The sequence below is a fragment of the Eublepharis macularius genome, chromosome 6 (assembly GCF_028583425.1).
Source record: "Eublepharis macularius isolate TG4126 chromosome 6, MPM_Emac_v1.0, whole genome shotgun sequence".
NCBI classification, from domain to species: Eukaryota; Metazoa; Chordata; class Lepidosauria; order Squamata; family Eublepharidae; genus Eublepharis; species Eublepharis macularius.
Genome location: NC_072795.1, coordinates 96,514,433 through 96,537,486, shown reverse-complemented (window position 1 = coordinate 96,537,486; position 23,054 = coordinate 96,514,433).

Sequence of the window (23,054 nt, the reverse complement as noted above, 5' to 3'; positions counted from 1 at the left end):
AGGGTGGCTGTTTCAGGCTTTGGATGGGCATTATTGCTGTATGGCCTGAAAGTGTACTTCCAATATCACCTTTGAAATCATATCCCACAATTGTCTACCAGAACACATGAGGTTTGGCTACCTGTGTGTATCTGAGGTACATTTAATCCGTGTGGCTGTCATTATTTAATGTATGGCCTACAGCATTTAATCTTGTTAAATTACTATTTAAGCAACATGTCCCTAATGTAAGAAGATTAGAGTGTGCCAGATTTGTTTGTACTGCAATGTGGAATAAGCTTAATCTAAGTTGGAAAAAAAATCAATAAAACTTATCTTGCAAAAGTAGTTAAGAAGATTTCATTGTTGACTAATCTGCCTAGTTATTGTACTACTGTAATGTTGAATGTCTTTGTTATTTTTCCTTGTTCCTTCCGATGGAATCTGATGAATAAATCTCTGTGTGCTACAACTAATTATGGACTTTTCAGGTTCCTGCTGCACAGCCAGGTGTCCTCTTTTTATAGCTTTCTGGAAGTGAATGTATATAAATTCTTTAGAAGGGAAGATAAGTCAAGGGAAATGGAATTCACATGGACAAAGAAGCCCAGAAACCCTATCAACAGTCTAACCACATGACAGACCCAGAGATAAATCTAACCTGCCAGCCTAGCAGCTTGTTCTGCTAAAGAATTGGTTGTTGCTGATAGAATATTTCCAGTTTCATCTTGGCAGCTGAGTGCTAAAATTACCATTTTACAGTGTAGAAGAAAAAGGAGTTGGAAACTGTTTGGCTGCTTTTCTCCCTGGTATTTCTCCTGCTTTTTCCAAAGAACGTATTTTGTTTCCTCTTGTGAAACATTTAGGGGGAAAACATAGGACAAATTAACCATGTGTGACTCCAGTTCTTTCTGCATTCTCCCCTGCAAGCCCTTTTTATTTTCTTTTTTATAGTGTAGTATTTTATGTACAAATAAAACTTTTTTCCTCAGAAACAAATTACTTTTTTACACATATAGGTGGGTAGCCCTCACGCAACATGGAGCATTTTCCCCATATATACTCACAGAATAGACTCATTTTCATCCCTTTGGCTTAGGATGCCATTGGTGTTAAGAACTTAAAATGTTTCACATTCAAATATATCTTTTTTACATGGTCATCTTTCAAAATTTAACGGCCACATTTCTTCTGAGCAGAGATTCCATGAACTTACCCATTGCCCCCATCACATTTTCCCTTTCCAGAATATTGTGCAGTTAATATTGTATTGCTAAGTTTGAGTATGGAGAGAGTAACACACCCAAACAGGCTCAAGCTGCTCATGAGCAGCTGAACAGCTTGATGAGAAAACAGTTTCCTGTTTATAAACGGTGAGCAGTGTTGAACTGAAGGGGGGTTGAACATCACTGGTTAAAAGCAGCAGGGGGTTGGGGTGAGGATCAACACAGGGCCATGGTGCTGGAGGGTGAGTGTTTTTTTTAAATGTCATCCATGCCATTATTGTGATCTAAATACTCCCTGAGACTGCTGTGTTTCTGAATACTTATGGGGCAAAAAGAGTTGCTACAGTCACACTTCTCCCAATTCACTCTGATACAATTCTCCTCACTTCTGCCACCATCTCCTTGTTAACAAGCTGTCATCTCATCTTCTTTGGCCCAGACAAAATCAGCCAGCAGCTCCTCCTCACCAGTGTGTCTAACAGTGATATACTCCAGCTTATTCTACTTAGTGGTAGGAGAGTCTTCAGAAATCAGAATTCTCAACAAGCAAAGGGGTGTGTGTGTTATTCTCACATGCTGAAATTAACTTGTAGTCCAGCCTCCATATTATATAAGATTATGATGGAATGTTAGAAACTGATTTCACAACAAAATAGTAGCCAGCCCATGTGTTTTTCATCCTTCTGTGCATTCCATTTTTTTATCCCCCATGTAATGTTAAGATTCAAGTCCAGGAGCACTTAAAGCCAACAAGATTTACAGTCTATATGCATTCAAGAGTCAAGTTCCCTTCGTCAGATACCTCCCATAATGTGTCAGTCATTTAGATCAGTATTTTTAAATGCTTGTTTTGTTGTATTTAGACGTTCTACTGACTTCATGGGAGTCCTGTAGAGCTGAGGTAACAGTTAAATGAGCATCTAAAGAACACCTGGTATAGGAAAAATTCAAGTACACTTTGAAAATATTCATTTTCTTTTTAATTACGTTCAAGGATTGGACAGGGTATTTTAAATGTAATGGTGTGCTTTAATTTTGTCTTTTCACAGGCAAAGTGACCTTTAATATTATACTACTACTGCTTCTACTAATACTACTGCTACTACTGCTACTTGAAAGGAAGACAACTTTTTAAAACCTTCTTTGACTTTCTAAAAAAGGGGAGGTGTATCCCACTCAGGTTTTCAGATAGGCTGAGTGTGAGAGGTGATTCAGTACACATGAAGGGAAAGCTTTGTAAAAAGGGATCCAACATGTTCACCAACAGAGAAAAGTGGCAGTGCATTTGCTACTTCTACAAGTACTCCCTTTGAAACTGCTTTGAGTTTCATCAAGGGAGAGAGAGGGATCCGATAGACTTCTTGGCTAGCTTTAGAAATTGCAGCTCCTTGCCTGGCAAATGGTAAGAAGCAATAGGAACAATGGAGGTGGATTTGCTCTTCTACTGACCCATGCTTCTGTCTCAGAATAGTACTCCACACTATTTTCTTTTCTTCCTGTGCTTCAAGCTGGAGTTGACTAGTAGTTTGGTTCTTTTTCCCCAAAAGAGAAAAACTAAAAAAAAAAAAACCCTGGATTTACAGAAGTTTAGCAAACTTTAGCTGTAGCTGTTATGAGTTGGTGAACATCTTAGATAGGGAAGGATAAGGCAACTGGTTAATTTTAAATTTCCTACTGGATTGGAAATTATTATGTATATGGTCTCAGTGGTGAAGGACATACCACCAGATAGTCTAGGTAACTTGAGGCATCTTCATTGAACTAAGAGAAGCAAGCTAAGGCCTTTGATTTGAGGTAGTAGGTACTGAGTAGCACATAAAACTGGATATAAAGTATCTTTGAAATCTCAACAAATACAAACTGCCATCTTCCTTTATCACAGGTACAATAAGTATTGCCCATTCACTGTGAGAAAGAGTTTTCAGCATACCAATTTGCACCAAACGATCTAAATCAGCTTCTGCAAAGGAAATTTTCTCCATGGCTAAGCCAATCTGCCTGGATCAGGTAAGAAATGTTCCTTCTGGCTTACTTCTTAGCCAGAAATGGCACATTTTGATTAACCAGAAAACTTGGTACTCTCTGGCCCACAAAGCCATCAATCCTGATTGCTCATTGCACCTTCTCTGCTGAAAGCAGTCTGAACCATCATTACCTTCAGTTGGGCCCTTTTATTTCTACGCCCCTTGCCGCTCCTATTTCCATGCCCCCACTCCCAAGCAAGCCCTTCCTCTCAGGGAGACCTTTTTGCCAGATGAGTCTTTTGCTCCATAGGGAGCTAGTACTGGTTGACCTTCTCCCTGGCTGCTCCCTTGATAGTTTTGGCCCAGCTGGCTGTCTTCTCAGCTCTTAATTGGGCTGCCATCCTTCTTAGGGCCATGCCCCAGTCTACCCCTTCCTAAGAATAGGGTTCCCTGGGCTGTGACACTGTCTTTGTGGAGACCTCCTATGTATCTTACATTGGGTTGTTTCCTTTAAACTGTGAGTGGAAGGTGCTTGTGGTCACAGATCTCCCCCCCCCCACTTTCCCAGCACCTTCCCCAAAGCTGATGGTTAGATGAAATCATGGGAGACCAGAGGAAATAAACCACAGGAAGGGGAGGCATTTGGATGATATCATTCCCTTTTACTTCTTATACCAAAGGAGCCTCTTGCATTAATAGAAATTTGTCAGTGAAAGAGCAAAGAAAGACAAGAGAATTTCTTCTTTTCACAGCATATGCCCATTGGCTTTTCGGAGGCAGTTGCTGGGGAAGGATGGAGCAGTAAAGAGCTGAAAACTATGGTTTGTCAGTTCCACCCCAATAAGAGGAGGAAAAATAAAATGCAATAAAGATTACACACACGTGTGCACATACACAGAGTTGTGATTGATTAAGACAGTCAAGGAACAATGTAAAAAATATTTTTTGCCCTATCCTTAGGTATTCACTGTTGCTGTTGCTCCTACTGCTTCAAGAAAACAGCCTTCTGTGGCAATCAGGGACAGCTCACAGCAGTTGTTTTTTTGCCCTCAGGGGGGCAGCCAGAGAGTCTGCAGCTCCTGGCACTTCCCTTCAGCTGTGGTGACTAATGAAGACACGAGGGGAACGAAAGTGTAAAACGATGACTAAACTACATGTAATTTTATTGACCTTTTCTCTTTTCACCTCCCAGCAAAACAAAAAACCCCCCAAAAAACATGGAAACTTCTAAGGGTATAAATAATTAGGAAAGATCTGAATGAGTAACAGTTTTCTTTTTTCTTTTTCAATTACAGAGAACGTGCCTGTGAGTACCAAGGAGTTGAGAAAACAGAAACACAAACTGTTACAGCTGCCGTTCTTACTGTTAAGCCAGTTTTGTAGTTCACTTCTGAGAGGTGCTGCATTTGGGGTGGAACAGCTGTAATTCTAGTTCAGTGCCTCTGCAGGTGCGGCCTGGTGCTGGTGCCAGGACTCAAATCCCACCTCTACTACAATAGAATCCACTGGTGGTGATTGCCTATTGAGCAAAACAAGAACAATGCTGGGAGGGTGCAGTTGTTGGGTCTTTCAAGACTTTCAGACTGTAGGGTTATGCAAGCTCACCTGAGAAAAGTTATTTCTTTTATTGAAACATTGGTTTCCCTTGAAATGCCTGCTGTGGCAGAGGAACCCCCAAATTAATTTCTGAGTTTGCTCTTAGCATGGGACAAATCGCATAAGAAATTTCATTATTCTTATCATCAAGACTCTTGTAATTTTCAGATTATATTTTTTGCGAGGACTCTTAGAGAGGAATCCAAAGCAGGGCTACTCAGAATCCTGCTCATGGTTTTTAGTGGGAAAGTGTTCTTAGGACTGCTCTGTTAGAAAGTTCATGACATTTGATGCAAACCTGTACTGGTCTCTAGCGCCACCTCCCTCAGCAGGTACAGAATAGGAGGTTGTGTGTTGAATGGGGCTGCTTATGGTGGCAATTAGGGCACAAAATTCTTGGGGCTCATTTTGCCCTGGAGACCCTGAGAACCAGGCAGTGATGCTGGGGAATATTAGAAGTATAACTGTTGTAATCAAATATTTTGTGTGCTTCTGAATGTGAGGGGAACAGATTTGATAGATGATGATCATCATCATCATTTATATCCTGTTTTTCTCCCAAGTGGTGACCTAAAGTGGTTTACTACATTCTCCCATCTTCAGTTTTATCTTTGCAACAACCTCGTGATGTAAGTGAGGCTGTTTGTGACTGGCACAAGGTTACTCAGTAAGCTTCTGTGGTCAAGCAGGGATTTCAGCCTGGGTCTCTCAGATCCTAGTCCAACAACATCATGCTGGCTCAGAAGGAACAGTTGTCTGGGGTGCCTGTGATGTTTCTTGGCAGCCCTGCTTGCTACTGTGCCTATAGGACCATGCTGTGAGACGGTTTGTTCAAAGCCACAAGAGATTGGCAATGAACATTGACTGGAAGTCCCATGTTTCTATTTCCTGGCTTTATCCTCAGTCAACAATTGAGATTTAAATGCTAATAGAATCTGAGTTTGCATCCAGCAGCCGTGCTAAGAGTATAATGAACATGAGCCTATTACAGATATTGGGATGTTAGCCAGATGCCTATAGTAAAGTCACAGAAGAAACTGTAGTGTCACTTAAGTGCACTATAGATGATTCATTATTGCAATTATATTATGGGCTGGAAAAGGCTGGATTTAATTAAAAATTATATTTGAGAGAGCTAGATGTTGTGCTTTTTAAAGGAAGAAATAAAATGATTATACATTCTAAAAGATTCGCTGAGTGATTTTAGGCCAAACTATGCAGAAACACCAAGACAGTTGTCTCATGACCACTCTGATATATTAAATACCATGCCTATAAGTAGCTGTGTGTTATTAAACAGCTTTCATATACTCTGAATAATGCATTTCCAATTCACTTTGCAACTTGATTTTAATGTATGAAATAGCAAAATCTACTTGCAAACTAAAGTGGATTGAGAGTGCACCATTCAGTGTGTATGAAAGTGCCAGGCATACCCTCATGATTTGTTTATTCAGTTTAATCCACTAAACAAGCTTTTGTGGGCTTCCAGACATGGGGGGTGGGGCAAGACCATCTCCCTTGACCCAATGCCTTCACAGCTCCCCCTGCCCCTTCACTCTGTGCTGAACTTCAAAGAGCCCTTCAAATTGATTCAGGCTTCTCCAGCAAGCCCTACCCCTTTACTTCAGTTTGGGATTCTCTGTTTTTCATTGGGATTCTCTGGTTTTACATTAGTTACCTTGCAATAGTTTGGCTTTGTTGGTTCAGCTTGCATTGGGAGTGGGACTTGCATTGGAACTGGCTGTTGGCCAGGGGTTGCCTTTGTTTAAGGTTTCTCTTAGCCTGGAAAGCCTTGAAAATGTTTCCCCCATAGGAACAATGACGAGTGTCTAGGAGCACCTTGTTCACGGATCCATAGAATTGGACCCTTGGGTCCAATCATTCTAAAACTGTGGGGGTATTTAGTGGACCTAAAGGATAGGTTCCCTGCAAATTAGGTGGATTTTGCTTGAAAAATGCCCCCACCAGTCCAGTGGGTAGTTTTTCCAATAGAAAATAATGGCAGCATAAATTTGAGATTCTCTAATCTTGCTGAACCAGATTAGAATGTTTAGAGTATCCCTGAAACCAGAATCTAGAACAACATTTTTTTGGGGTGTACATCCCTAGTAATAGCTCCATAAGCAGTTTTCTAAAGATATGAGAATTTTTTTTTAAAAAAAAACACATTTAAGAAATGGAAGGAGGGACATACAAAGAAGGATGAATATAAACAAATTTCCAGTGCTTGTAGGAAGAGTGTTAGAAAGACTAAAGCTGAATATGAGCTTAGGCTAGTGAGAGATGCAAAGTACAACAAAAAAAAGTTCTTTGGTTATGTTCAGACAAGAAAAAGAACAAGGAAGTGGTAGGCCCACTGCAGGGAGAGGAAAGTGGAAATTTAACAAGTGACAAAGAGAGGGCAAAACTGTTCAAGTCCTACTTTGCTTCAGTCTTTTCTTGCAATGAAAACTGCTCAATCTAGCAAAAAGAGAACACATGATGAAGGAAGGGAGTTGCAGCCTAGGATAGGCATAGCGGTCGTACATAAAGACCTAGCTTCTTTAAATGAAATCAAGTCCTCAGGGTCAGATGAATTGCATCCTAGGGTACGAAAGGAACGTGCTGATATAAATGAGGAGCCTCTGTCTATCATGTTTGAGAATTCTTAGAGAACTGGTGAGGTGCCAGAAGACAAATGGGCAAAAGTTGTCACCATCTTCAGGAAGGAGACGAAGGAGGACCCAGGTACTATCGACCCATCAGTTTGATGTCCCTACCTGGAAAGGTTTTTCTAACAAATCATCAATCAGTCCTTGAGCAGTCCTTGATTATTAAGAGCTAGTACAGGTTCCTCAAGAACAAGTCATGTCAGAATAACATTGTTTTCTTTTTTGAGAGAATTACTACTTTGTTAGATTGGGGAATGCTGTGGACATAACAACAACAGCAGCATTCGATTTATATACTGCCCTTCAGGACAACTGAACCACTCAGAGCAGTTTACAAAGTATGTCATTATTACCCCCACAACAAAATACTCTGTGAGGCGGGTGGGGCTGAGAGAGCTCCAGAGAACTGTGACTAGCCCAAGGTCACCTAGCTGGCTTCAGGTGGAAGAGTGGGGAATCTAACCTGGCTCTCCAGATTAGAGTCCCGCGCTCTTAACCACTACACCAAACTGGCTCTCATAGTTTATTTTGATTTCAGTAAGGCTTTTGATAAAGTTCCCACCATGTTGACAAGTTGGTAAAATGTGATTTGGATCCTACTACTGTGATGTGGATTTGTAACTTTGGTTGACAGACCACACTGGAGTGCTGTAAATGGTCCCTCATCCTCCTGAAGAAGAGTGACATATGGAGTGCCTCAGGGAGCTATCCTGGGGCCTGTGTTATTTAACATCTTTATGAATGATTTGGATGAAGGAATAGAGAGGATGCTCATTGAATCTGCAGATGACAGTAAATTTGCAAGGACAGAAGATGGAATCAAGATTCAGGATGATCTTGACAGGCTGGAAAACTGGGATCAACCTAATAAAATGCATTTCGACAGAGATAAATGTAAAGTTGTGAAGTTGTGCATTTAGGTAGAAAAAAACAAAGGTATAATTATAGGATGGAGGAGACTTTTCTTTGCAGTTGTACATGTGAAAAGGATCTAGGGGTCTTAGTAGATCATACACTGAACTTGAGTCAGCAGTGTGATGCAGTAGCTAAAAAAGCAAATATGAGTTGGGGCTGCATATCACTTTACTCTTCTCTGGTTAGATCTCATTTGGAGTATTGCATTCAGTTTTGGGCGCCATAGTTCAAGAAGAATGTTGACAAGCTGGAACATGTCCGAAGTACGGCAACAAAGATGGTGACGGGTTTGGAGACCAAGTCCTATGAGGAAAGATTGATGGAGCTGGGCAAGTTTAGCTTGGAGAGGAGGCAATTTAGAGGTGATATGATATCCCTCTTCAAGTTACACATTGTACAGCTCAAAAGAATGTATTTTGCAAATCTGGCCCATGTGCCTTGTTGAAAAGCAATTTATGAAATATGCAAACTGATATGATGCAAATTTTCTTTTACTTTCTTTCATTTACTTTCTATTTCACAGTGGAATTTTAGTAAAGATAATACTATTTTTTTCATTGTGAGCTATTGCTTAATTAGCTATTTCCAACCGCACATTCAGTGCTAGTTAAAATGTATACTAGGAAGTGCTGCATTTAAATCAAGGATTCATAAAACAAAGGTTGCTTGGAGTTTATGTGCAGTGTGGTTCTCCCCCACCTCTCTTGCTCTTAAGGGATAAACTGCAGTGCTCACTACTTTGAGAAATAAATTATTTTTATAGCTGTGGACTTTTCAAGGTTTGAGAGTACAAAATTCATTTTCATAAAGCACTAATCACACCACTTTTTTAAATGCTCACCTATATCCAGAATAATATGACTACTGGGAATATGAAAACAAAATGAATGTTGATGTGAATTTGGCTGTTAGGATATACGTTCTGAATCTGTAGCTACATAGAAAGACAGTAGGGCTCTTTTCATTAATTGGGCCAGCTGTTTAGGTGCCTTCATATACCAATCAGTCTCTCTGGTGCTACCCCATTCTGGTGACTGCCATCTGCTTGCTCTGATCTTATTCATGTATTCTAGCATGGGAGCGCTCTATCACCTTTTCGTCCCTTGACATCTTGCTAAGTGAGAACTTGGCGATTAGATTGGAATCATGTGCTGTACTTCTTGCAAGTATACCTTTTTCAAGTATGGTTGGCTGTCTTCAACAAGAGGCTGTGCTTTCAGTGCTCTTAAACCTCCAGCATAAATCCTCAAGAAAAAAAATGAGAATGATATGTGGAAAAAAATACCTAAAACATATCTCATCGTAGAGGGAGAGATTTGAGCTGCAGAAGGGCAAATAAGTCTGATTTTCTGTCTAACAAAATCAAGGGCTGCCTAGAGCTTTTCTAAAAGATCAAGGGAAATCTAAAAGCATCTGGAAAACATACTGTAGGCATTTAGTGTATCGGGACTAGCAAGTATCATATATACAAAGTTGCCTTATACCAAATCAGACCATTGGTCCACCTAGCTCAGTTGTGGCTATGACTGGCAGCAACTCTTGGCAGGAGTCTTTCACAGCCCTGCTACCAGTCTTTTAACGAGAGATGCCAGGGCTTGAACTTGGGACTTCTGTATGCAAAGCATGTGTGTTGCAACTGAGCCATGGACCTTCCCTTAACAGCTTCAAAAACAAAGTATGTTTTGATGTTTTCTATAAAATAATTCCTACAATCAAAAGCAAGGACAATTTGCTTTTAGGGTGAATGTAAAAACTAGTTCTAACTACATGCCTTTTCCACTGGAGGGTTTCCAAACTGAGCCTCTCTAAAGAACTGAATGGCCTGGAAGAAAAGTTGTCCCAAACCTGTCCTAGGGTAGATCATTGGTGGGTGCATAGCATGCATCCATCCGCTCCTCCCCAGAGAGCTGCAATCTTTATTTTAAATACTTAAAAATCATAACCAGATGCTTCAGTTTTCTCATCTTGTGGCTGCCGTCAGATTTGATTGCTTTGGAAACAGGAATGAGTGGATTCCCCCAGCTCTTCAGCAATATAGAAACAAAGGGAAATAATAGAAACTTTGAAATTAGCCCCTTTGCATGCCAAAAAGCACTTTTTAAGCTTTTTAATTATTCAGCACACCAAGAGCTAATTTGAAAGGGGTTTCTTGCCATAGTCTTAACATTGATCTATTGATCTAGATATCTTTAACACATGGCTGTGCTTTTACCAAGACCCTGAAATCCTGGGTGGTCAAAAGTTTACTTCAAAACTATTGAGTACCACTGGTGAGGCTTCTTTCAGCTGCTCTGCATTTATTTAAAACGTAATGGAAATTTACAGTGAAATCCTAAGTAGTGAAATCCTAACTCTGCTTAGGATTTCACTGTTAATACCACATTACAAATTAATTGCAAAGAATGTTGCAAACAATAGACTATGATTAAAACATATCACTACTGCAAATGAAAGATTCAGGAATAGAAGGTAACAAGGCATTACATGCATTTTTTAAAAACGAATTATATACTGTATTATTTGGAGGCAAATCCCTTGTGGCATTCTTAAAACAAGCAGTTTATTGAGCTACATAATAAAATGTTTGAATAGGAGAAACCTAGAAAAGATCTTGTGTGTGCATCCATTATACATATAGCAAAAATTAGTGTTCCCTGATACGTTTTGGCTGAAGGGTATGGGAGGGAATCACTAAAATAAACTTCCAATATCTTATGGTGTCATTAATAGGATTGTTAACTGGAATTCTCTTAATTGTACTTCACCAAATTTCTCCCTGAAATACAGCAATCTTTTTATGAAGTTGAGTCAGTTTTGAATTAATTCCTCTTTCATGAAGGAGAAGATTTGATTTAGATCTCTAAGAAGTAAGGTATTTATTTATTTATATACTGTGAGCATAGTTGAAAAATTAAGAACATGACGAGCCGTTAAAGAAATGATTAAACACAAGCCAGAAATTGGCTGAACATATCCTTGTTGCATCGGACTGCTTTTCACCTTTTGTATCTTATTACAGAGGCATAACAACAGGCAGAAATCCCCAGGTGAGGAAATCCACACTATCACATTGTTAAAAAAATCTCAAAGATAAATGAATGAGAAATCAAAGAGAATTCCTCTTTTGAAAGAGGAAAAAAAAATATATGAGGTGAACTGCTGTAGCATAATAGTTAAATAGTTGGACTGTAAATCAGCTCTCTGTAGGTTTGAATCCTATTACTGCCATGAGTTCAGCAGGTTCTTTGATGCAAAAATCTATATGACTTATTTAATTTGAAAAACAAAGCAATAATGTGCTAAAAGGAGAATTTTTATCAAAACCAACAAACCTCTGATATGCCCTCTGAAGGAGCCTAAATAGACTTGCTAGTTCAAGACTTTCACCTTTTCTGTCTGTTAAAAGTGTCAGTGAGAAATGAAAACCTCACGTGGCTATTCCAAGCTGCAGGAAACCTATAACACTAAACACTGTTAAAAGGCATTCAATAAAATTCCTTTCACACTTCATGTTTTATTCACATAAATAAACAAAGTAGAAGAATATTGAAGAAACATTAACAAATCATTTATATGGGCCTACAGAATATAAACCGTATTTTCAGCATAAAAGCCAGCACAGATATTGAAAATACAGAACTGGACTGAAGTCAAAAATAGATTCTGTAGATAAGCTCTTTAGTCTGCTTGGGCATCAAAATCTTGAGGAAAGAAGAGTAATCTAAGAGGAGTTAGGGGAAATCCCCCAATTTCTCTGCAAATCAGAAGGAAGTCTCAAGTTCACTGAAAAATCTGAAATCTAAAAAATACATTGGGGGATAAATGCTTCCCCAAATAATAGAAACACCTTCAGCTTTAAGAAAAAGAATGCTCGCTGAGATCTCAGATACTGTTTTGGAGACTGCTAAGCAACCACTACAATATTGCTGATCCTAACCAACAAACACCCCCCTGATTACATGAGATATTAAATGCATGTTAAGTTGAAAGAAACTAACATTTAACATGTGAATGGTCATCACCTTCAAAATAGTAGTGTGTGGGAGCACAAGTGTGGAGGCAGGAGGGGTTTCATTATTCCCTCCCTTCCATGCAGCAAACTTTTGCAGGCGGAAAGGGACCATGGAGGACAAGCTGTTTGTCTTACTTCCAGTTCCCTATGTCTGCCCAGGAGACACATGTCTTTGGTATCAAGATGAACAGCCCACCTCCCCGCACAGTCCTTTTCTGCCTGAAAAAGCATACTAGGTGGAAGGGAGGGACTGATGAAACCCCCCTGCCACTGCGTGCACACTCCAGAGCACATTTCCCCACACACCACTATTTTGAAGGTGAGTGTTGGTCTCACATTAAATGCAAGTTTCCTCCAACCTAACTCATGTATAATGTTTTGTATAATCAGGCCCCCACTGGGCTTGGGAACGCTAAGGCTCAGGTATATTTATTCCTACTAGGGTTGCCAGGTCCAGGTTGGGAAATTTCTGGAGATTTTGGGGGTGGAGCCTGGAAAGGGTGGGGTTTAGGGAGGGGAGGGGCCTCAATGGGGTATAATGCCATAGAGCCCATCCTCCAAAGCAGCCATTTTCTCCAGGGGAACTGATCTTTGTCACCTGGAGATCACTAGTAAATTCAGGGAGATTTCCAGTCACCACCTGGAAGCTGGCAACCCTAATTCCTACTTTAGGAATAGACTGTCGAAATCTAAGTTTGGAGATCTTATTGGACCTTAAGGTGCTGCTGGACAAATCTTGCTTTTCTACTGCAGATCAACATGACTACCCACCTGAAACCTTGGTTTTTGTAAAGCAAATCAGGTGGGAGCAGGGGTGGACTTGGACAAAACAACCTTGAAAAGGTCTTGGCCCCCCTCTCTTCCATTCCATTCCCCAGTATTTTTTTTAATTTGGTCACTTCTGGTATCTTTGTAGTCCCAGCTCTTTGTGGCTCCAGTTAGCTGTGGCTATCTGCCAATGAGTTTTGCCCTGCCAGTCAGAATGAAGACACAGACACTAAGTGTTGGGGATTAAAGGGCCACTTTATTAAATTGTAATAACATATTTGTCAACACAGTAAGGGCCTAACTAGTGGTACTGTTTGGGCCCTGGGGTCACTCCAGGACCTCTGCCCCAACCTGTTTGGGTGACCCCTGACAGCCCCAGGTGTGAGCCATCCATGGTATGGCTGGGGCCCATCCGACCTGGTTAAGTGGTTCACCCCCTTCAAGCTCCCCCTCCTGGCCATACAGCTGCAGGGGGGGCAGCTTGTCCAGGGGTTCCCCACAAGGGTGTCTGACCTTGCAACTGGACTGTACAGCAGCCAGCCACTCCTGACAGATCCCAATCCCCACCAATGGGAATATGCCAAGGGTGGTCACTGGCCTGCTCATATTTCTCAACTCCTACCTGCCACTGCTAAGGCCAAGCCTCTGCTTAGGTCATAGCACCCCACAGGTGGCATAAAGCCACCCAAGCCCTTGCCACATCTCCTCCACATGTTACTTCTGTCCCCTCAGTAGAGGTCAGCAATGTGGCTCAGCTTTGCAGATGGTGGGTGAGGCAATCCTCATTTCAAAAACTATAAGCAGAGTCTAGTGCCTCTGCTAGGACCTCCGCTTGGCCAATCTCCTCGCACAACATGTGTGGGAGCCTTGGAAAAAACGCACACTGGGGCCCAAGCTTCATGCACACACCTGGCGGGGAAGCCTGTGCACCCAGGCAAACCAGCCATGGGCCCAAAACAAAACAAGTCCAAACCTCTTGCACACACCCGGTGGGGAGGCCTTAGATCTTAGAGCACCCACCGCCAAAGCCGTGGGCCCAAAACAAAACAAATGCCAAGCTTCTTGCGCACCTCCGGCAGGGAAGCCTTGGAACATCAAGAGCCATGTACATAGAACCTGCAACAAACAAAACATTCCACGATCCAGTCCTCAACTGGCAGTTAAGCTCTTCAGCTTCCCCTAGGAAAAGAACACAATATTAACAAAGCCAGGCAACTGAACTGGTCATGCCTGCTGACCCACTCATTGTGCTGAAAGCCCATTACCCGCTGGTTGCTGTGAAAACCCAGCACTGTCCATCCCACACCTCTTGCCTTGCCCTGCCCGCTCACACGCCGTGAAGGCATGAGGTCCCACACAAACAGGGCAAGCATGGTGGAACTTGCAGGGTTCACTAGAACAAACCCCTTGGGATGCAAACTCCCAGCAGAGCATGCATGCTGGTGTGGCATGATCCCCAAAGGGTGCACACTAGCTACCGAAGAAGATTGCTGGACCAGGTGACCACTTTCAGATCAGTCACCTGCATTAGGCTTGGCCGGGGACATCAGCTGCAGCCAAAGATGTGGATGCACTTGGTCCCAAGGCAGGAAGGATTAAGGGTGGCCCACATACAGAACTCTTCATTGTATTGCAGCCAAGCTGCACGGGCGAAGTCCATATACCCCCTGTATATGACGTCCATATACTGAAACAGGGGTGCTACCCTCCAAGCTGGGTGTGTGCCATGACTCCAGAGAAGATAAGAAACCCAGGCAACCAATTGGCCAAGTCCTATCCACGTTATGGCGCTTAAGCCGTTCCTTATCACAATCCTCAAGGTCCTCTTTATCCTTCTTCTCCAGCTCCCTGAAGAGAAGGGTAAAGACATCCACATACTCGCCCTTGAGGATCTTTTCCCTGGTTGCAGGGGTCAAGTGGTCCCTGAGAGGCATCGCCGCATCCCCAAAGGGGAATGCCCTGTATGGAACTGAACCGTAGGTACCCCAAGGATACCCATAAAAAGAACCCCATGGAGCCACAGGACCCATCCCCATCTGAGACCGGGGTGCACTAAGCGGCCATCCAGCTGCCCCTAGGAACTGCCCTGGGAGCGATGGCTGACTCCAATGTGGCCATATGCTACTAGAAGCCAGCAACTGTGATGTACCTGGCTGCTCAGATGGAGCCGAAGTCTTGAAAGGGGGTGTGGGGAAAGCAGCCTTATCCCAAGGTCCCCATGGCCACTTAGAGAATTGCTGAGGCCAGAAAGACTTACCATCTGGCTCTGGAGGCTGAACTGCCAGCACTACCTGTTCAGGCTCCCCGGAACCACCCTGGTATGTTTCTGTCCAGCCGGCCTCGTCCAACGAAGCCTCTGGTTCTTGACTGGAGGAAGCCTCAAGTGCTTGACTGGCAGAAGCTCCAACAGCCGATGCACTAGGCAGCCCTCTGCAGCCAGATGAACCTTCAAGAGCAGAAAGATGTGACAACATTTCTTTAAAACAGGATGCCTTTGATGCCACCCAAACAGGTCTCTTGCCCTTAGCCCCAGGATCAACATTAAGGATCCCACGAGCTTGCTCCAGTGCTGCAAGATGGACCAGCAGGTCCTGCTAACATGCTACTGCCTCATCCTCATCAGAGGACGATAAGGCCACAACCGGCAACCTGGAGGCAGGCTGCTTAGCGGGCTGTTTGCCTTTAGGCCGGCTGGTGTCTTTTTTAGGAGGCATTTTAAATTCACAGGCTAAGTCTAGGAAAAGAGGCTTTCAAGGCAAATGACAGAGCAACTGGCAGTAGTGGGATCCAAACCCACAGGTGCTGATATGCAGCAGCAAACGTCAGAAATGGGAGAGAACCAGCAAGTTGATATGGAGAAAAAGCAATTCAGTAATCACAAAAGATGTTCTGATTCTCCCAATCAAGAACCTCCAGGAGGGTCCCCAATCAAGAACCTCCAGGAAGGTCCTGATGGCAAGGCAGTTAAAAGCTACAGTGCCACAAAATGGCAAATGCTACCTAACACCCTAAGATGGCTGCCAACCACCCTTTAAACCACTCAACAAAATGGCCTCCATGGCTCAGCACAAAATCCCAGTGGGAGAGAAGGCCTATGAAACACCCACTACTGACTGAGCCCCAGTTACACTCCCTTAAGACAGCAAGGTCCAAAGCCAGGCCCCAACAACCCCCTCACAATAGGGGCCCTGAAGGTTAGCAAGGGGCAGAGGGGGGTGTAAGGAGCATAAGGCCACAGGCAATAAAGTAAACTATAGGTGAAAAAGGCGCAAAACCCTCTCGCGCCTCAATGCTGCCTCTCCATGCCCTAAATACAGCAAGGCCCAAAGCCATGCCCCAACAACCACCCCAAAGACCCCCTGCACAATAGGGTCCCCGAAGGTTAGCAAGGGGCAGAAGGGGGGTGTAAGGAGTGGAGCGTCCAGCAGCACACGTGCTGCAGCAGCTGCCTAGCCATGCCGCTGCTGAGCCCCAAGGCCCGAGCCCCAACACCCAGCAAAACATGGCAAAGAGGAGCACTTAACAATGCTCACACTTGCTGCCATCCCGCTGCAGCAGAAAACCACAGCCTTGCCTGCCTAAGCTGTGGCAAAGGGGAGCACTCAATGGCGCTCGCACTCTCACTGCTGTCCTGGCATGCTGGGATGGAGCAACCTCACCCGCCCAAGCCGCAGCCCAGTCGGCTGCAAGCCACGCCATTGGGAAGCCTCTGCCGCTGAAGAAGCGTCCCTGCTGGCAGTCTCTGCTCCTCGTGTCAGGTGAGCAAAGCAAAACGCTGCTGCTTCACCCGAGCACGAGGTGCACTGAAACGCTGAGGGGCGAAGCAGGAGCAAACAGCTAGCAGATCCCCGTAGGCAGCAGAAAGTGCGGCTACTGCGATGGTTGTTGTGGGTTTTCCGGGCTGTATTGCCGTGGTCTTGGCATTGTAGTTCCTGACGTTTCGCCAGCAGCTGTGGCTGGCATCTTCAGAGGTGTAGCACCAAAAGACAGAGATCTCTCAGTGTCACACTGACACTGAGAGATCTCTGTCTTTTGGTGCTACACCTCTGAAGATGCCAGCCACAGCTGCTGGCGAAACGTCAGGAACTACAATGCCAAGACCACGGCAATACAGCCCGGAAAACCCACAACAACCATCGTTCTCCGGCCGTGAAAGCCTTTGACAATACATTGCGGCTACTGCGTCTTCCTCTTTCTGAAAGGGCAAAATATGGCTCCCAGCCATAGCGGCCGGCTGGGGGTGCCACATTGGCTGTGCAACAGTATTGGTTGGGCCAACCAAACTACCTTCATTTGCTCTCAGTGGCATTATTGTAGAGTCCAAACTCATTAGCTATGTGATTGCATCACTGTTTCCAAGAAGAGGAGATGGATTTAAAGATAAAAATGGTGCCAATGGTGTAGCCAATGGGGGCTCTGAACCAGCAAACAAGCATGAAAGGGACAGGAATGAGGGGAGTGGCAAAATGTATTTATTTTATTTATTTACTTTCAATTTCTATTCCGCCCTCCCCAAACTGGCAGGCTCAGGGAGGATTACACTCTGCAAAACAACACACTAAAAAAACTTAACATTTTACCATTTTAAAAAAGCTCCTATTCAAATGAAAATGAACTTTTGATGAAGACTTGTTTGTATATTTCACAATAAATAAAACCCCACAGATGGCTGACGTTTCCAGTGCTAAACACACAACAAAAAAATACAAGGAAAGTGAGAGAGATACTAGCAGTGAATGTTGCCACAGTACAGATGCAAAACAGTTTGAAATACAGTTCATTCTGCATTGTGAACAAATCATTAATGCGATCATGTCAAGCGCTTGACTTGAGAGGTCATTATAAAGAAAGTGCATTTGATGTTTCAAACACCTTATTTGCAAAAATCATTCCTCGTAGATTTTTCTTTTTAGAGCTAGGTCCCATTTGTGGTATTGCTATATAATTCCCTTTGCAAAAACATCTTTGAGTTTGGGCTTTTCTGTGCTCGCAGGGAAAAAATAGCATGTGAGCCTTAAGTAAAGCAACTGAGAAACAGCAGCAAGAACATTATGAAGATGTCAGTACTTGTCTTGCACACACAAAGGTGTAATATCAGTATTCCTATGATATTCCAGAATTCTTTAACATGTCAGTTAGTTTAAAAATTTATCAGTTAAGAATCACGATGCATTATTAATATGCTGAATGCCTGAAGTTTAAGAACTGGCTGGTTAATTCATGTGTGAACTTCAGCACTTTATCATCCCTTACCCCTCGTGGCTTCTTCAAGAGTTTTTAGTTCATAGAGCAGTGGGGATGGAGGAGGCCATGCCTAGCAAAGGAGATTTCTCCCTATTCTGTAAAACTCTAAAAAGTACAGGAGATCACTTAGAGTTCACACCTGGTGATCAGGGCAGATTGGAGAGACAGAAATGGCCCTGGAAAAGGGCACCATCAGAATCCCTTTCTGGCTCCATCAGTGTTTGGGAGGAAGTACTTGGCTAGCCAGCTCAGAACAGAAGGTGCCTGAACAAAGCTGCCCAGCCCTACTTCGCTCTTTGCCACAGTGAGCTGAAACAGGGCTGAGTTGCCCTTTCCCATCCCTTGCCTCAGTGTCCACCTCCACTTTTGGGGTTATGGTGGCTGTGGGGGGGAGGGTCACACTCAGGACCAGGAGGCCTCAGTGGAGAGGTAGCTGCAGCACTCCCAGGCCATCAGCCCAGTGGGACACTTCCTGGTAGCCTTACAGTGAAATCCTAAGCAGAGTTACTCCCATTTAAGCCCATTGAAATCAGTGGGCTTAGACTAGAGTAACTTGGTTTAGGATTTCACTGTCAATGGCTAATCCACCACTGCTGGTAATCATGCACCCTAATTTCTTTACCCATTGTGTTCATTGCCACTGCTCCCTTGCTTCTTGTCAACATTATAAAGGCTTTTGTGTTCTTAGTCTCTATAGGAATTATTTTTCAGCCTTTAGTTTTCTTTTTTTCAACTCCAGCAATGATAATTTCAAATTTCCCCTCTCCCTATTCTGCCTACATCCCAGCTGTCCCTACTAATCAAGGACAATCCATATTTTCCAGAACCTGTCTAGTTATTTTTGCTATCTCTTTATTTTTGCTTTTTGGGAAACATTAGTATAAATTGTCCAGAATTCAGCTTCCTCCTTGGAAATCTCTAGAAATCTCTAGAAGCAAAAGCTCTGAATGGATGGCTGAATGAACCTTGTCTCAAGTGTCCATCTGTATAAATGCAGTGCACAACCTGCCATTTAATAGCCAGCAGCTGCTGCTGAAGATTATCTTGAATTGTTGGTAACCTATCATAGGACAATTATATCTTTATCTTAACAAACAAACCCGTCTTGGTTTTTATATCATGGAGGACAGAACTACTGCAGAGTAATTGAATGAATTAGGGACAGAACAGAATTTTGAAAGCTACCTGGTTTGATACAATTATCCTCATTTCAATTTTGTTTCTCTCTTGTGAGAAATGAACCCATTTTTATTTTTGGACCTCTTTCCTCATCCTAAATTTCCTTCCATTAAAATTAATGAATTTTTCAAAGACATTTTTGAATCAATTACATATAAAAGGTGTGCAATATTAAAATAGCACATGATGACAGGAAGTGGGGTAAAAGGGAGAAAAAGGAAAAGAATGATCAATGATGAGAGCAAGATGAAATCGAAAAAAGAAATGAAAATGGGCCATTGACCCAGCTCTAAAATGAATGCTGCATACAACTGGGTAAGGAAGGATAATCAGTAATATAACCGTGTAGAGTACTCTGTGCACAAAAGTGGAAAACTCCAACATTGCCTACAGTGGAGGAATGGTGGATAAAAGTTTTGGAGTTTGCATCAATTGCAAAACTTACTTCACTGATTAGGGAAAAGACATTAGTTCCGTTTTTGACTGAATGGAAACCATTTATAGACTTTTTACATGAAATGGATAATAAGGACTTGATGACATCTGGATTTATGGATTAAGAACCATGAACAATAGAAAAAAGTGGGCTCTTATGTTTAACTTAGAAAAAGTGAGACTCTGAAAATGATCTATATTTGTGGCGGAGAAAATCGGAACTCAATCTGTAGTTTAGTTTAAGGATATTTTTTGTTCTTTTTTAACTTGTTTATGTATTGTTAGTGTGTCTTCTTTTCAGAATGTTTTTTAATCCCCTATGTTTGTTGTCTATAGCTTTTATGTTATTGTTTATAGTTTAAATAAAGAAAATTCCATTAAATAAAGTAATATACACATGTAGAGAGGGCACAAGCATACCAGCGCTGACCCCTATGCACATGCAATCATTGCCTCATGTGCTCAGAGGCTATGCACTTAGGTTCTCTTCCTGAGACTAGGGGATATTTAAAAAAGCCACAGCATTCTTGATACAGGGAAGGAACCTGTTCATGCACAGGCATGCACAGGCATTTCTAAATGCATAGGTTCAGTAATCATACATGACTCATTATGTGCAACTGTGGGCAGAGCCAGTACACTGGTGCTTGTTCCTCCTCAACCCAGAGGCTACTAACTACCATCATTCTTCTCTCCTTTCCCTTTCTGCCAGCAATATAGGCCTTCTCCTATGTTTGGTTCTAGGTGGGCTTTTTCTACAAGCTCATCCCTGGTCCTGCCATTTCAGCTTCCTGTATCCTCTGCACTCCTTTAGACAACTCTTATCTTTATCCTCACATGCACATTCCCCTCATATTTGTTTCACAAGTCATTGCCTATTCTGTCTCATTCTTTCACCACATCTGCTTTTGGACATAGTACTCCTCAGTTTCTTTATGTGTTGAGAGCCGAGTTGCACATTCTCCTGTCCTCATCCCTTAGCAGCAACTGGTAGGAAAGCAGAACTGTTGCTACTGCAGAGAAGGGTAAAAGAGAAAACTGCTGGTGTCTTACCCATCACTGGGAAAGTCTTTCTGGAGCCTAGGGCTTGCCTTATTTTTTTTCCTTCATGAAAGATTTACCTAGTTAGTTCAATTCAGTTGTCAAATCATTCAGGAGAAATCAGACCTTCTCCCCTGTCTCACTGCCTTGGGGCCTTAACCTTCCATATATAGTAAATGAATTCTTTACCTTTAAGTAATGATGAGCCAATTGGATGTTTCTGATTCTCTTTAATTCTCTGCTGTCATTGTCTTCAGTTTCAGTTCCCCTTGTTTTCACTGCTGTTTTCAATTATTCATTCATTTCTTTATGCTTTATGCTATCATTATTCATAGTGGTGCCATTTGTAATGTATGTTATAGTCCAGTCATTCCTGACATGGTGTTTTTCTTGATGGTCATTTGCTTCTTTCCCAAAACAAAATGCCAAACCTGACTTTCCTACACTCACTGGCGCAGGAGGTGCTTCAGAAGACCCCCAGGAAGCATCATCTTTGGGTCTCCAGGAAGCTCCCATTTAGAAGTACTTGCCACCACCATAGGAGGATGCTTGACTAGGGACCTCCCAACCTTCTGTAACAGTCCCCTTTCCAATGGCAGCCATTTTGTGGTTGTTCTTGCTTTCCATGAAAGCCATTTTGTGGTGATGCCCACTGTCCTTTCTCAAATTCTGTAAGTGTCCACAGGATCAGCAAAGTTGGAGACAACTTTTATAAACCATTTAAACACTAAAAATTATTTTAAATTATTTCAAAATGTTCTAATTTTAATGCAGAAATTCAGCAGCAAGAAAGGAAAAGTGGTCTGAAATTGACAACTCATAGGTTTATTTGTTACAAGACAAAAACAAAATCAAAGTAGAGGTGTTTGAACTGAACCAGACAACCAGTATCTGCCTGTAAGGAGAGAGGAATTTTACCAAGTCTTATTTTTCTTGTAATATCATGAAGATGTGAGAACATACTTCAGACAGAATTTTCCCTTCTGTGCAACTCATAAGGCAAGGGAGTCTAAAATCTTCAGAAAAAACATAAATCATTCCTGCATTTAAAACAGTTTTCCTCTCCTGAATGATCCACTTATGCAAATGCAATGTGAGTTTCATAAGTCAATATTGCCATTGGAAATAGTGATACTTCATGATCTTCTTTTCACCGTCTGAATATATTGGTTGTTCCTGATTTCCATCCATCTGACAGTGGCATAATACACATTAAGAAATGCTAATTGAAATGTCAAAAGCAGGGGGGCATTGAAGGTGGGACTTACATTATTTTGAAAATGAGTCGTCCCAAATCTGCATTTTCTAAAATGTGAATGAGTGAGTTAAGAAAAAGAGAACTGCTTAGCAAAGATTTCCTTCTGAATATTTCATTGTAGTTTTGGATTGTCACTGCAAGCTATGTCTTATTCCTCAAAGTATAACTAGAAGAATTTGTAAATTTGATGTAGTGGTTAAGAGCAGTAGGACTCTAATTTGGAGAACTGGGTTTGATTCTCCACTCCTCCTCTTGAAGCCAGCTGGGTAACCTTGGGTCAGTCATAGTTTTTCCAGAGCTCTCTCAGCCCCACCCACCTCATAGGGTGATTATTGTTGTGGGGATAATAAGGACATACTTTATAAACTGCTCTGAGTGGGTATTAAGTTGTCCTGAAGGGCGGTATATAAATCAAATGTTTTCATTATTAAAAATAATTTTGATATTATATCTTGACAGTTTTCTGCAGTTTTTAGTTCTATATATTCATTTTCATTTCCCCCAATGCCACCAGTCTTCATGTATATATTGATAAAATATTGCAGACAAGAAATCTTGATGCGATGCTTATTCTTTTTGCCTTGTGTTTTATTAATGCACACATCCACTCCTGCACATTGTTAAAACATCTCAGAAAAAGAATACTGATGCAACTGGACTTGTAATATCACTGAAATTTTTTGCAGTGTTTTATTGGTGACGTATGTGCACTGAAAATACAGGGGAGGATGAAAGACACAAATGATTTGAGAGAAGCAAACCAGGTATGCTATTCAACATTTT